Here is a 13,650-nt window from a genome sequence, read left to right on the forward strand (position 1 = left end):
GGCCCAGCATCGGAGGCAGTGCCATAACCGCCACCTAGGGATATTTATTCCACGCGTGGCAACTTCTTGATCTCTGTAAGGTTGCGTGGCAACTTCTTGATCTCTGTAAGATTTTTGTTTTCAGGACGAGATGGCACATTAAATTCATACCGGTGAAGAGGAAGCATTTCCGTTTGCTAGTTAACCACAAGATGACTTGGGTTTGGCGTCGTCTAATGAGGTGGAGGAATTTTCCGGACTACCAAAAATAACCAAATCCAGGCAAAAAAATTTCAAAAAATCTAGTAGAGGTAATGTTTGAATTGTGTTTTTGATGGTGGAAAAGGATTCAACGCCATCAAAAACGTCTAAGACACCTAAAATTTTGAAGTTTAACAACTATAACATGTCTTTAGAAAAATCCTTGATGGATTTTCTCTAAATATGACCGGAATTTCCATAACTTTCCGGGCAACTCCTCCGCCTCGTTAGACTACGCGTTTGGGTTTTTGGTGTAAGCAAGGTAGGTACCATATTCGTGGGGATGGATACGGCAAGGAATTGGTTTGATAGGAGATCACCTCCCATTTATGACCTCACATCTCAGTATTTCCTTGGGATGTTGGATTTCAAGGAGAGTCTCAACACTTGGCATCAACTAGGCTCCTGTTTTTACCCTTGGCTCTAGGGAAATAACAGGTCTAACAAGTGTGTCTGATTATATATGAGCAGTGTGCATGAACAAAGGTGGTGAATGCTTCAGGTGGTTGTAGGGTGGCGAGTTCTTCAAGTCACAGTAAGGTGGAGGCTTTACATCTCCGTGCACTCAAGGTATGCCTTGTTGCGCAGCCCTCTAAGCTTTATTTCCGAGTTGTTTTTGTGAATTATCAGCTAAGCATTTCAAATTTCGTCTTTGCTTTGTCCATATTTGTTGTCGCTTCGTCCATCTATGTTGTTGCCCAATCCATCTTTCTTGTTGCTTTGCCTCTCTACTTTTTGGGTCATTTGGTTTACCCTCCCTGGTTACAGTGAGTGGTATATATCATTCTACGTCAGAGTAAATGGTGTCACTTTTTACGGAATTTAGTTATGCCTTTCTTGCAATTACACTGTGTGGATGAATTAGCATTGGTTCATAGGCCATTGTGCCATCTTATTTCCTTTAAGTGTTTCAAGGTTAAGGGTTACACATCCCAAATTATGTGCAAATGCTTTTTTTGTGTGTTTTCTCAATAACAATTCCTCAGAGCATCATTTCAGATTGTCATCGTCTTACCCTATGCGGATATCCAATCCCTTGAGTCATCTGGTATTTCGTTTCACTGCCCAATGTTGGTGGTGTGCGTCTAGTATAGCAGTTCCTTATCAATTTGGTTTTCACCTCATTCTCTGTCAACCTTCTTGGACGACTTAGGTAGTTAATGTTAGGTTTGCCAGTCCTAAACAGTTTGAAGCTTTTCAAAAACGGTGTCTCTACCTCTGTACTTACATCGACGACAGTCACTTAAGTGCTCTTGTTTATCATCGCGACTCTAGGGACAAGTCTTGTTTCATCCTTTTCCTTCTGCCTAGTCTTATTCATATTCTATCCAATTCAATTCATTCTATATGTTCCACAACTACCAGGGCAAAGAATCTTGATTATTCCTAGACAGTGATTTCCCCTGTCAACGTTTAATCAACCGAAGAGGAGGATCACACGCAGAGTCTTCTTCTAGGCATCGCAAACTCTTTGGTTGGGAGTCTGTTGCTAATGTTGTTCTTTTTGAGGTCCGTAAGGAAATTCGAAGTCTAGAAGCCAAAGAAGTCAATGTTGGTAGCACCAAATGGGTGCCTAATCCTGGAAACCTTCGGAAGAGGAATTTATACTTCATGAACTCCATATACACACATAGGCAGATAGAGACTCTCTTGAACATGGTTATCTGAGACAAGTAGATTTACACTTACAAGTTATTTATGGGCCAAGAGGACCTGAAACAGATTTATAGGGACCTTCATTATGACGTGGACGAGATCGTGGTTCACTTGAGTAAGAGAGAACATTCCATCATCTCTAATTCTGATACAGATTCAAATGCTCCCCCATATGGTGAAGCAGTGATTAATGCTCAACCAATCAACATGGTTACTGTAGACTCTTCCCTGGACCACCCAATGATTGTCTTGGATTACTAAGTTTCTTTCCCATTCTTTCTGGTTTTTGGGTTTGTCGCATATGGTTGTTAATCAGTTTGGATGTCCTTCTTTTGCTTTGGCACTAGCGATTCGCCTGGTAGGCATGGAAATGAATGTTCTCTTTTCCTACTGTCTTTGTTTTGCATGACAATGATTGTCTCATAATGGTATCTCTTGGTCAGTCTTGGGATGTCCCTCGATTAGTATATGTCCAGTGGTGTTTTTTGTACTGAAGTTATTCTGGTCTTCTAACCAAGATAGTTATGGGCGAAACACGTTGATCATATGTACTTTTGTTTTTTGGATATAATATGAAAACTATGTTCGAATATTACAACAAAAAAAATGATGTATAATAGTTGAGGTTGGTCTCAAATATGTCTTAAAATTGTTTTTGCTTGGTTAAGAGCTCATTTTCCTCAGACGTAAGGAAACTTGTTAACAGTTCAGGGCCCAAAAGCATCTAGCAAGAGTGAAACCCTACCCCCTTATAGATCACTAGCGAATAATTCCAAGTGGTATGGTTTTCCTTGAATGAAAGTGATGAGACAACTTGCATTTGCATATAACAGCCACTAATGACTATCCCCACCGCTAGTCTAACAATTGAATTATGATAGGTTTATAGTTTTAGTAAATGATACATAATAAAGAATGTTATAAAAGTTAGAAATGGTCTTTTAATTTTTGAAAAGTAAAATAAAATTGATTTGGATTGGGTAAGAGTTAGTTTTCATAATACATAAAAAAATATGTTAATTATTCAACATTCAAAGGTATTTGGTAAAAGTGAAAGTGTGTCCTCTACATATCATTAGCTTGATATTTTAAGTGATATGGTTTTCTTGAATAACTATAGTGATTAAACCTACAATGATGGTTGTCCATGCTATCACTTTATGATTGAGTTATGATAAGTTTTGCCACATTAAAAAAATAATATTAGTAACCTAATATTTCTTCATGGGTAGGATGTCAAATTGCAACTATGAGTAGTATTTGAGCTTGTGTATGAGATCAAGGCTAAATTATACTAGAAAGCACATGACCTCACTGAAGGTAGCCTTAGTCATGACCACAAGAGATACCCGCTTTCTTGTTGATACTATCTAGGCTAAAATCAACTTTTGGTCTTTGAATAATATCTAATATTGCTTGTGTTTGGCTAAAATCTCATACACCTCAAATATAAGGAAATAAGTTAATGGCCCAAGACATAAAGGCATCTTACAGGAATGAAAGTCTACCCCCTTATAGACCACTAATGTGTTTTTTCAAGTGGTGTGGTTCTCCTTAGATAACAGTGACGAGTTAACTAACAATTGTAAATAGAAGTGAGTGATGGTTGTCCTCATTAATGGTTGAATACTAAGTTATGATAGGTTTTCCTGCATTTTAATGGGACAAAAAAAAACTCTTGACAGTACTATACACTAGCCTTCTTGTGAGTACTCTATAGGTTGAAACCATTTTTTAGTCCTAAAGTATGACCTACAAGTGTCTCTTATTAGCTAAGAACTCATCTTCGTTGAATGTAATGAAACAAGTTAATAACCTAAGACATAAAGGAATCTAATAAAAATAGAAATATCTCCTCTTACAAATTAGTAATAAATAAATTTAAATAAGTAGATTTTGTTTATACACATTAGTGTAAATTATATGTCAAGTCTTACTATTATATCAACAAATGCTCAATCAACAATCCTGAGTATTATAGACATTTTTTCACTTCAAAAAAACTACGATTTTTTTCATTAGGTAATACGAGTCTTGAGCTGACTAGCACGCCTAACCTATGGCTTGAGTAATTGCAATCCATGGGCATCTAAGCCATCAAAATCACCTGAGAATCACACCCATCCTAGGCCACACCAACCCTTAGCATAGCAAGATTTTATCCACAGGATTTCGAATCAGTAACATTTATCACCACAAAATGCCTATTATAAATTAATATTATTTGATTGATAGACTATTATTTAACTTAAACTAAAAATCATGAAACAAAAATTACATTAATGAAGAAGGGTGATCACCTCCAAACTAAAGCTTTATAAAGTAATACTTTTCTTTTCGTAAGAAACACAATATCCTACTATTTCATTAAAGTGAATCAAAGATATTTTCAAAATTTAGTTTGGCTGTGAAAGGAACAACTTAAAAGTTGTTGAGACGAACAAGAAGCTTGATGCACCAGACTGATCCTATACAACTATAATTCCAAAATTGTAAGCATAGATCCTTATAAAGTTTGAGCATGACATCAAATAATTAAGTCCAATCAAAATAGCAGTTAAAAATAAAAAGCTCAAGACCATTATCCTCCACAATACCGGCTTCACAAGGACAAAAACAAGACTCAAAAGATATCACAAGCAAACTATGAGCAATATAAAAACCACTGATATAGCCTAGCATGAATACTTTCTCCAACAAAATTTCCGTAGACCATTTTTTGACAGATAATCAACCTGCAAGTTGAATTCTCTATAGACATGAAAAAAGTAAATGGATTGAAAACCATTGCATAGCTCCTACATTTTGGCCTTCCAATGAAAAAGATTAAAGACTTGTAAGTAAGACTTCCCGGACAACCAATTGATGATAATTTTGGAGTCACCATCGATCATTACGTTGGAAATAAATGAAGACTTTGTTATCGTCATTGTTGCCCAAGTAGCCAAGAGCTCAACTTTCATATTTGTACCCAAACCAAACCCCATTTTGGCTTAATAACATGCTTTCTACCAAGTAGGATGATAAAATTGCCTGCACACTTGCCCTGTTGAGTTGCACCATCAAAAAAAACCACAAGGTACTAAATATTAATAGCTAGACTAATGACTTTTCGTCTGGGATAGTCTTTAATCTTGGGAGAATACTCCCTCCAAAAGGCAATGACTTTTGATGAGGCCAATAACATATTAGGTCTGATATTCTCAAAGATCATCTTGTTTCCAATTCCACAAATTTTCTAGGCTATAAAGATAGGAATAGTATGGTCTCGACCCCTGTTGAAATACCAAAAGTGAAGACAGTCTGAAAAGGAATTAAATTGATCATTCGACTTGATTTTAAGAATATTAAGCACAGACGATCACGAGGATTTTGCTACTACAATCTGAGAAAAAGATGGTCAATACTTTCCTCACCACATCTGCAAATGACACGGATATTCGGACCTTGAAAATCCCTTTTGTGTAAATTGCCCCACGTTAAAATCTTGTTCTTTAATATGAGCCATATTTTTTATTTTATTTTGTGGGAATATTCCATTTCTAAATTAAAGAGAACCACCAAAGATCACCCTCGTGGAAGTGGGATGAGGCAATGATGACATAGACTAACTTGGCTGAAACACCTTTTGAAGAATTCCCCCAAGCCCACACAAGATTGTCTTTCTCTCTATATAGACTTATACAATTAAGATGCATATTTAGAACAAATCGATCCCATTCAAAAGCTGCATCTCCTTGTATGCTTAGTTTTGAAGAAGAAAGTCAATGGTCGCTAGAGAAATCAAAACGAAAGGAGCTAAAAGCTTGCACAAGCATAAAAATCCCTTTGGAGTTGAGGAAAGAGGTCAATGCATCAGAAAGGAAACATAAAAGACTTCCTCCTATAAAAGGAGCTTTGTCAAGACGAACTTGACAGTCATTACCGATCTTCCACTGGAGCCATTTATAAATCCAATTGAAGGGATTCATAAGGCTTAAGGCTTTTCCACACTATAGACATAGAAATAGAATATGATGAGGTTGTTGTTGTCGATTTGCGGACCTATTCATGTAAGGCTTATTTTTTAGATATTTGTCTTTAATAACAACACTCCAAAAACCATTACCTTCAATGGTTCCCCGTAGACTCTAAGTTCTTAAGGATTTCCCAAACCAATATAGATTTTTAAGTCACCAACCCCTTTAATCTTTTGGTTTCGAGAGAGATTCCCAACCAACTAAGTGTATTTTTCCTTTCTCAATCTTGTCTGACCATATAAACTAAAACATTTTTGGCCCAATTGTATTGATCACAAAGGAAGGATTTTTTGTCATACTCACCCAAAAGACAGGGATGTTCTCGAGCACTGATTTGACTAAGGCCAACTTCCCTTCGAGCGATATCCATCTATAACACAAATAAATGATTTTTTTCTCTGCCTTCTTAACAAGACAAAAGTAATCTTCTTTCCTGTAGTTATTAGGTTTGAGCCAGAAGCCAAGGTACTTGAATCCCAGTCCAAATTTCCCTTCTTGCATGGCTAGATGCGCAAAACACTTGTCATAATTGAATCCTCAATCCCATTAGAAATGAAGCGAGACTTTTCTAAGCGAACCTCCATTCCTAAAGCCAAACAAAATACAAAGATGATCCTCTTATAGATAAACCATTCGTTTAGAGAGTCGTCTCTGAAAATTAATACATGATCAACAAAGAGCAAATGTGAGATGATTATATCAACTAAAAATTTAATGCCTTTTAGAGAACCCTCACTTCTCTCCTTTAAAATAAGTTTGTTAATCCCTTTTATGACCAAGGCAAAGAGAATGGGGGACAAAGGGTATCCTTGATGGAGCCCTCTAAAACAGGGAAAAAAAGAAGTAGGAGAGTCAACCGTAAAGGAAGCAAAGGAGACATAGGTCATTATACAATTGGTTACATAAGAACCCAAGGCAATCTGAATTAGCAATATCCTAAGGAAATTCCAGTTGACCTTATCATAAACTTTCTTAAGATCCAATTTAAACATTAGGGTTTTGAGTTTCTTGTTCTTGATCGAATGAAGGCATTCCTAGGCTAACCCAATCACTTCATAAATCTGACATGTGGGTAAAAAACCAAATTTCTCCTTGGAAATTTCGGAAGCTAATTTCATCTTCAGACAGATGGTAATAGTTTTTTAAATGACTTTGTAGACCAAGTTACATGGAGATATAGGAAGAAAGTTTTCAAAGGAGAGGGGATTTGAATATTTGGGAGTTAAAAAAAAAAAAGAAAAAAAGAAAAAAAAGCATTAATGGAATTACTAACTTAGGATTTAACTCCATATTCCTCCACTACTTTCAAAAGGTCGGTCCCCAACATATCAAATAAATGGCTAAAGAATTCAACAAACCAACTTGTTAGGCCCAGGACCCCTATCTTTAATACATGACTTCAGAACACCTTCCAACTCCTGCAGAGAAACAAGCCAACCAATAAATTTTGCCTCCTCATCTGAGAAACATCGAGGACATAATTTGATTACCTGAAGTTGTTCCAACAAATTATTGACCTAAGGTTGCTTTAAGAGTTTAGAAAAATAAGAGACAATAGCCTGCTTAAGACCGACTAGATCAACAATAATCAAACAATCAAAACCTTCAACTCCCATGTTGAGTTAGTGACTTTTCTGTGAGAGGCCTATTTGTGGAGAATATTAGAGTTTCCATCCCCTTTAGAGATCCAATTTACCCTGCTTTTGATGCTCAATTCTTCCTCCTTTAACTTTAGAATGTGTTACTTTCTCAATTGCAAATTGCACGGGTGCTCTTTAATTTCCGAAGAGAACATTTTTTTGAAGAAAGATATGTTTAGAAGATATATCCCCTGCTCAAGAAAAACAGACTCCAAGTTTAATTCCTTCTTTTTGTTCCTTTCCCATTTGACTACCATATTTTTTAGCATATTTAACTTATAAGAGAACGAGTCCATGTCTGAATTAAATAGTGGCACCTCCATTTAAGGCTAGGCTTCCCTTACCAACTTGTTAAGACACTGGTCTTCAAGCCATATTTGGTTGAACTAGGGAAGAAGTAAAAGATCTCTGAAACTCTATCTCCAAAAACACAGGGAAATGATTCGAAATATTTTCAGAACCAATGTAAGATATATATCTACTAAAACAAGGAATGAGGTTTTCAGCCAAGAGAAAATGATCAAGTCTTTTAACTATCCCTTTATTGTTCACTCTGCCATTTCTCCAAGTAGGGGCCATTGGGGCTGGACAAACATTAATAAGCCCTGAATCCTGAAAAGATAACTAAAATGTGTAGCAAGGGGATCCTGTTTAGCTTTACTGCCTCAAATTTCATTTGCTGCGAGGGTTAAATTTAGGTCTCCTGCAAGAATCAATTTATTACTACTCAAAAGGCCACTATTCTGGAAGATATCCCAAAATATTCTTCTATCAAAATATGGCCCATAATAATTAGCCAATGCCATTGGTCTAGAGAGACCCTTGACTTTGCCATCAAGAATAATTCCAACTTTGGAGTGAAAAGCTGAGAAGGAGGCAAAAGAGGGATCCCAAACCACAGTAAGACCACTAGATAGCCCCTCTGCATTTGCTGTAGAGATGCACCATTATGGGGAAATTTTGGCGAAAAAATCTTGGGTTTTGTATTCTGAAGCCATAGTTTCTTGAAAAGGCATGATCGAAGGGTAGTGAGACTTAATTAATCTCCTTAAAGAGAGGGATTTAAGGTTTCCCCCTAATCTCCTAATGTTTAGGGATAAAACTTTCATTCTTGATTCTCTATGACGAGCAACTGTGCTCTAAGGGACCGAGAGGAAAAGGAATTATGGATGCCACGAGAGGGGACTTCTCTGGCCAATGATTTTTTGTTCTCTTTTTTCTTCTTATGAATAGTGATAAAGGAATAAAAAAGTGGGTGGAAATCTGAGAAAGGAGGAAGAGACAATGAATTGAGTATCATAATGAGGGAAAGGTTGAGAATATTACAAGAGTCTGGAAGGGAGGGAGAAGGGGGATTATAGTGGGAGACTACAAAGAGTGAACAAGGGATAGCTAAAGAAGGGTTATAAAGGCACGGAAACCCTGCCATCATGAGACTAAACTTGAAGGAGGGGATCGTTGTTGGGGAAGGGATCTGAGGAGGAAAGGGACCCAAATCCAGGGATCGTTACGCAATCAACAACCCCCGTGTAGGGGAACTACTAAGGGCTTTACCTGCTTGTCACGAGGGATGCAAGTCTGAAACACCAACATGGGATGATTTTTCAGGTTCCATAAGCCACTGAGAAAGGGGCGAGAATCCAAGCATAGGTATTGGGTTAGGACAATTTGTTGGAGGAGAAGAGACAAAAGCAGGAAGAATATTGTTAACAAGATTAAGACCTACGACTGCTAATGAGTTTTTAAGGATATTAATCTTTGAACAAGGATTAGAACCATTCGACACAGAGCTATGGTTTAATTCATCGCATAACAATCTCTTCAGGAGAAAGAGATGAAATCAAGGTGTCATGAAAAGGAGCTAACTGGGCAGAAAAAACATCCAAGTATAGGGCTTCTTGCATAGGTAAACTTGAAGTGACAATTCCATCTGATAGCAACTCTGTCAAGTCCAAGCAAAAAGAGGAGTTTAAGTAATAACTTTATCATGACTAAGACACTTGATATTGGTTGTATTACATTAACATGCACAAATAAAATAAAATAAAATAAAAACTTTAGAAAGTAGTAGCTTTATTATGGGAAAGAAATTTGATCTTTGTTGTACCATGTGTACTATATAACATGCTGTAAAAAATAAAAAACCCTAGTTGCATAAAAAATAAATTATTAATATTGTGATAATATAAAAAATTTAATTGTTTGAGAGTATCTTTCGGATTAATCACATAGAATAATTTTTTGGTCGACGTTTCAAACCTACCAACAAGGTTCATCTTCATAACCAAGGTGAAAAAAACAAATCAATCAATATGCTTAAACAATCAGAATTAGTAATTAAAACTATAATATTATTTTAAAAACTAACGTTAATGATTAATTTTTACAATCTCTAATCAAGAGATTGTAACAAAGTCAATAGTAAAAAATTATTAAATAATTTATATTGATTATTAAATTATTAATAATTTAATAATAAAAATATTTATATTTTATATAATATTATTTACTAATATTTATAATTTTAAATTATATTTATTAAATTTAAAAGAAAAAAATACAAATTAGTTATTGTAAACAGATGTTTATAAAAGTTAAACAATTACATAAATACTCTAACATATAAACAAACCCTTTTTCAAATTTAGAAGTTCTTTAACATTTAAATAATAATAATTTCATAGTTTTCTAATATTGATTCTCATTTTTAAGTTCCGAAATTTTTCATAGAATTAAAAATAATTTAAATAAAAAACTAATATTTGCAAATCCGTCACGTTTGAATCTAGTGAATGGATATGGTGTGGATGGGAAAAGAAATGAGTGGCTGTTGGCACATGTATTATATGTGTTTGGAGTCCTATGAAACCTTATTGGAGGTCCTTCCTTATTGGGATAGAAAGTAGAATATATATGGTTGATATTGAGATGTGATGTTTTAATAATTGAAATATAAATTGGGATATATTTTTTTACTTCAATTAGTGGAATAGGTTAGTTGTATTGGGATAAATTATTATTATTATATATATATATGAAATGTGGTTTCCCAATAATGGGAATATATATTGAGTTAATATTTAGAATACAAACTAATATATTTATTATAAGATTTTATATACCCTAGGTCTTATATGATAGTATATGTATCATAGTTTATTTTAATGCTGGGTACATTGCATAATGTTTAGTCTTCACTTTTTTTTAGTGTCGAATATTCCTTTTGAGCTTTATCATGTGGTAGTCCAATAGATTATTGATGTATTTGTATTATTGATGTATTTGTTTACTTTGTCCTTTTCTTGTATGAGGTGAAAAAATAATTTGGTTGTTTCAAAGTAGAGTGTGTGGAGGAGGTAGAGGGAGACTTTATGGTTGATGATTTAGAAGAATCTTTAGTCATTACATTTGTATATTTTAATGATGAAATGATGATAGAATTTATGTTGTTGGGGTGTATATTTTAATGATGATGGAATCTATGTTGTTGGGGTGTGATGGAGTAGGAGAAATGAAAAGAGATATTTATGAGAGGGATTTGAATGTGAATAAGGTCGTGTTATTTAGTGTTTCAGTGGTGTTCATTAGAAAGGATGAATACTAGTTTTTGCGTCTAAATACTATTAGGTATCTAATTTTATATCATTTACTTCCTTTAATGTTCAGCACGTCTTGTTGAATATTAGTGTTTATGTTGCTACAATATTTTTACACTATGTTGATGTAAATGATGCACTGACGCTCTCAATTTGATTCCTCTACGATGACAGCCTTCACTACAAGCAACAAGCAAGTTCCTTGGGTTGCTCTTTTCTGAGTTGTAGGGCTAGGGAATTATCAATTCCATTGAATTAATATTTAGAAGTGTTTTTGTATCCCTATTTATCTACATTGAAGAGTGCTCATGTTTGTCTACTAGTTTAGTTATCGAAATCTTGACTTGTTCTAACCCTTGAAGTACAATGTTGTTGAGCTCTAGTGTGGGAAATATAGTGTAGGTAAGTATTAGCTATTGTAACATTTACATTCTCAATGTCTAGTCTGTCACATGGATCTATAGAAGGACAAGGTGCTTTCACTCAAACCATGACAAGAAAGGAGTTACACTAAAAAATATAGGATCGTATTTAAGGAGATCTAGGTCAATAGTTGAGACAAAATGTTAATATGTAATGCGGTGTTATTCCATCAAAAGGGTCATTTGTTTTAACATTAATTTATTCAATTACTCTTTATGTTGTGGTGGAGATATTGATATGGGGATTGCTCTTAGGGATTTAAGAATATAAGCTCACATATGGCTAGCCCCAAGCTGAAAATTTGGGGATAAAGTGGACAATTTATGGAGGGTGTTGTCTAAGCAATGTAACTGGGTGCGTTGGACCATGTCATGCAAAATTTCATTACACCTAGGAATTTCCTTGTGTTTATTGTTGGGTGACCTACCTCTCAATTAGAATCCAAAATACTCGGGGGTGCCTATCCAAAGTTTCCTTTCTATAAAAAAGGCAAACTTGTGAAGCACTTTTTTTTGTTCTAACTTTTTTCTAAGTTGATCTAAGTATTGGCATCCAACCTTTATGGAAAGCTCATCCCTATATCTAGTTCTTGGAAAGCCATTATCCTTGGGATAAACTCGGGTTGTAGAACTCCATGCAACATGGAAAATTGTTGGAATAGAAATTTTGTGTCTTATCTAAAAAAACCAAATGGCAATATTTTCAAAAAGATTGTGTGTGATGCTTCCACTTAGTTTGATGGAGCTCCGATCTATGCCAAGTTACACTTGCATATCTATGTGCAAGTTGGGGAAGTGGATTTGCAACCACCACACCTTCAAAAGTTAATAAAGTTTTAGAGCATGACCCCTACATAATGAGTTAGGTTCCTTCATAAATTTGTTCACCCCTTGTCTCATCCCAATCCCAACCATTCCAATAACATACATGGTCATCGTGTTGGCTGCCAGGTTTATGAGTGGAATGCCTATTGCAACTAAAGTCAAGAACTGCACAATCAACCACTTCGTCCAAGGCCTAAAAATGATAAGCACCCTTGTATAAATTTGATAATATCCATGGAAAAGAACCCCAAACAAAAAGAATTGGATTGATGGGACATTACCTCACAAAAAGGGAATCCATTTGTCTTTGGGTGGGGCCCCAAGCTCAAAGATTAAGACACACAACCTAATATGGGTTCCATTGTAGCCACTTAGTAGCCATGTCTATCTTGAAGCTGGCCATCAAGCCACCTATCATGTTAAAAAGTTTTTAATTTTGGCCTTTAGCCATATGGCTTTGGTTTTGTACAAGCCCTCAAGGCCTAGACTATTATCATTTAATTAACCTATAGGGCATTATATTGTGGTAGTTTATTAGCTTGGAGAGGCTATTTTGTAGCCCACTCTTTTCTAATGAATTGTTATACTTGTTTTTTTATTAAGAATGTTTTAAGGAAGCATTTGATCCCCAAAAAATACTATTGATGGCATTTTATACTAACATCTAGTAATCTGTATTTGTATTTACACAGTGAATGTTAGAGGCACTTCTTATCATTATGTCTCCAGTGAAATTTTTTACATTTTAGTCCTTCAAGGTGTTCTTAAAAAGAATTTGTAGTTCTTAATAGGACACCTATGTCTCTACAATTGTAATCCAGCCTAAAATGAAGGCATATATGTGACCTCTTTTGATTAATCATAAGTTATCTATAGGTCATTACGAATAACTTATAATCCATAATTGAACAACATCCATGTGGTGGAAATGCCATTACTCTTGTTGTTTTACACATTGCCACCATTTGGCTTTTGTTTATTGTGCAATGTTATGTAATATGCATTGTGTGTGGTTGGATGTGAATATAATTTCATTTCGTGTCTCTAGAAATGTTTGGCAAAGTTGCAAACCAAACATGATTTCTAAAAGTTAAAATATCTAGAAAGCGTTAGAAAATAGAACATTTGTTATCTCAAAATTTCCACAGAACTAATGAGCACCATGATATTGGTCATGCAAAGAGATTGAGTTGTTGCTGCCAATTTTTGGAGAATTGTTAATGTCGCAATGCCTCAAAAAAATGGTTATATG

The sequence above is a fragment of the Pinus tabuliformis genome, chromosome 9, assembly GCF_031772625.1.
Source record: "Pinus tabuliformis cultivar Carrire ecotype Pingquan chromosome 9, CPIR1, whole genome shotgun sequence".
Classification (NCBI taxonomy): Eukaryota; Viridiplantae; Streptophyta; class Pinopsida; order Pinales; family Pinaceae; genus Pinus; species Pinus tabuliformis.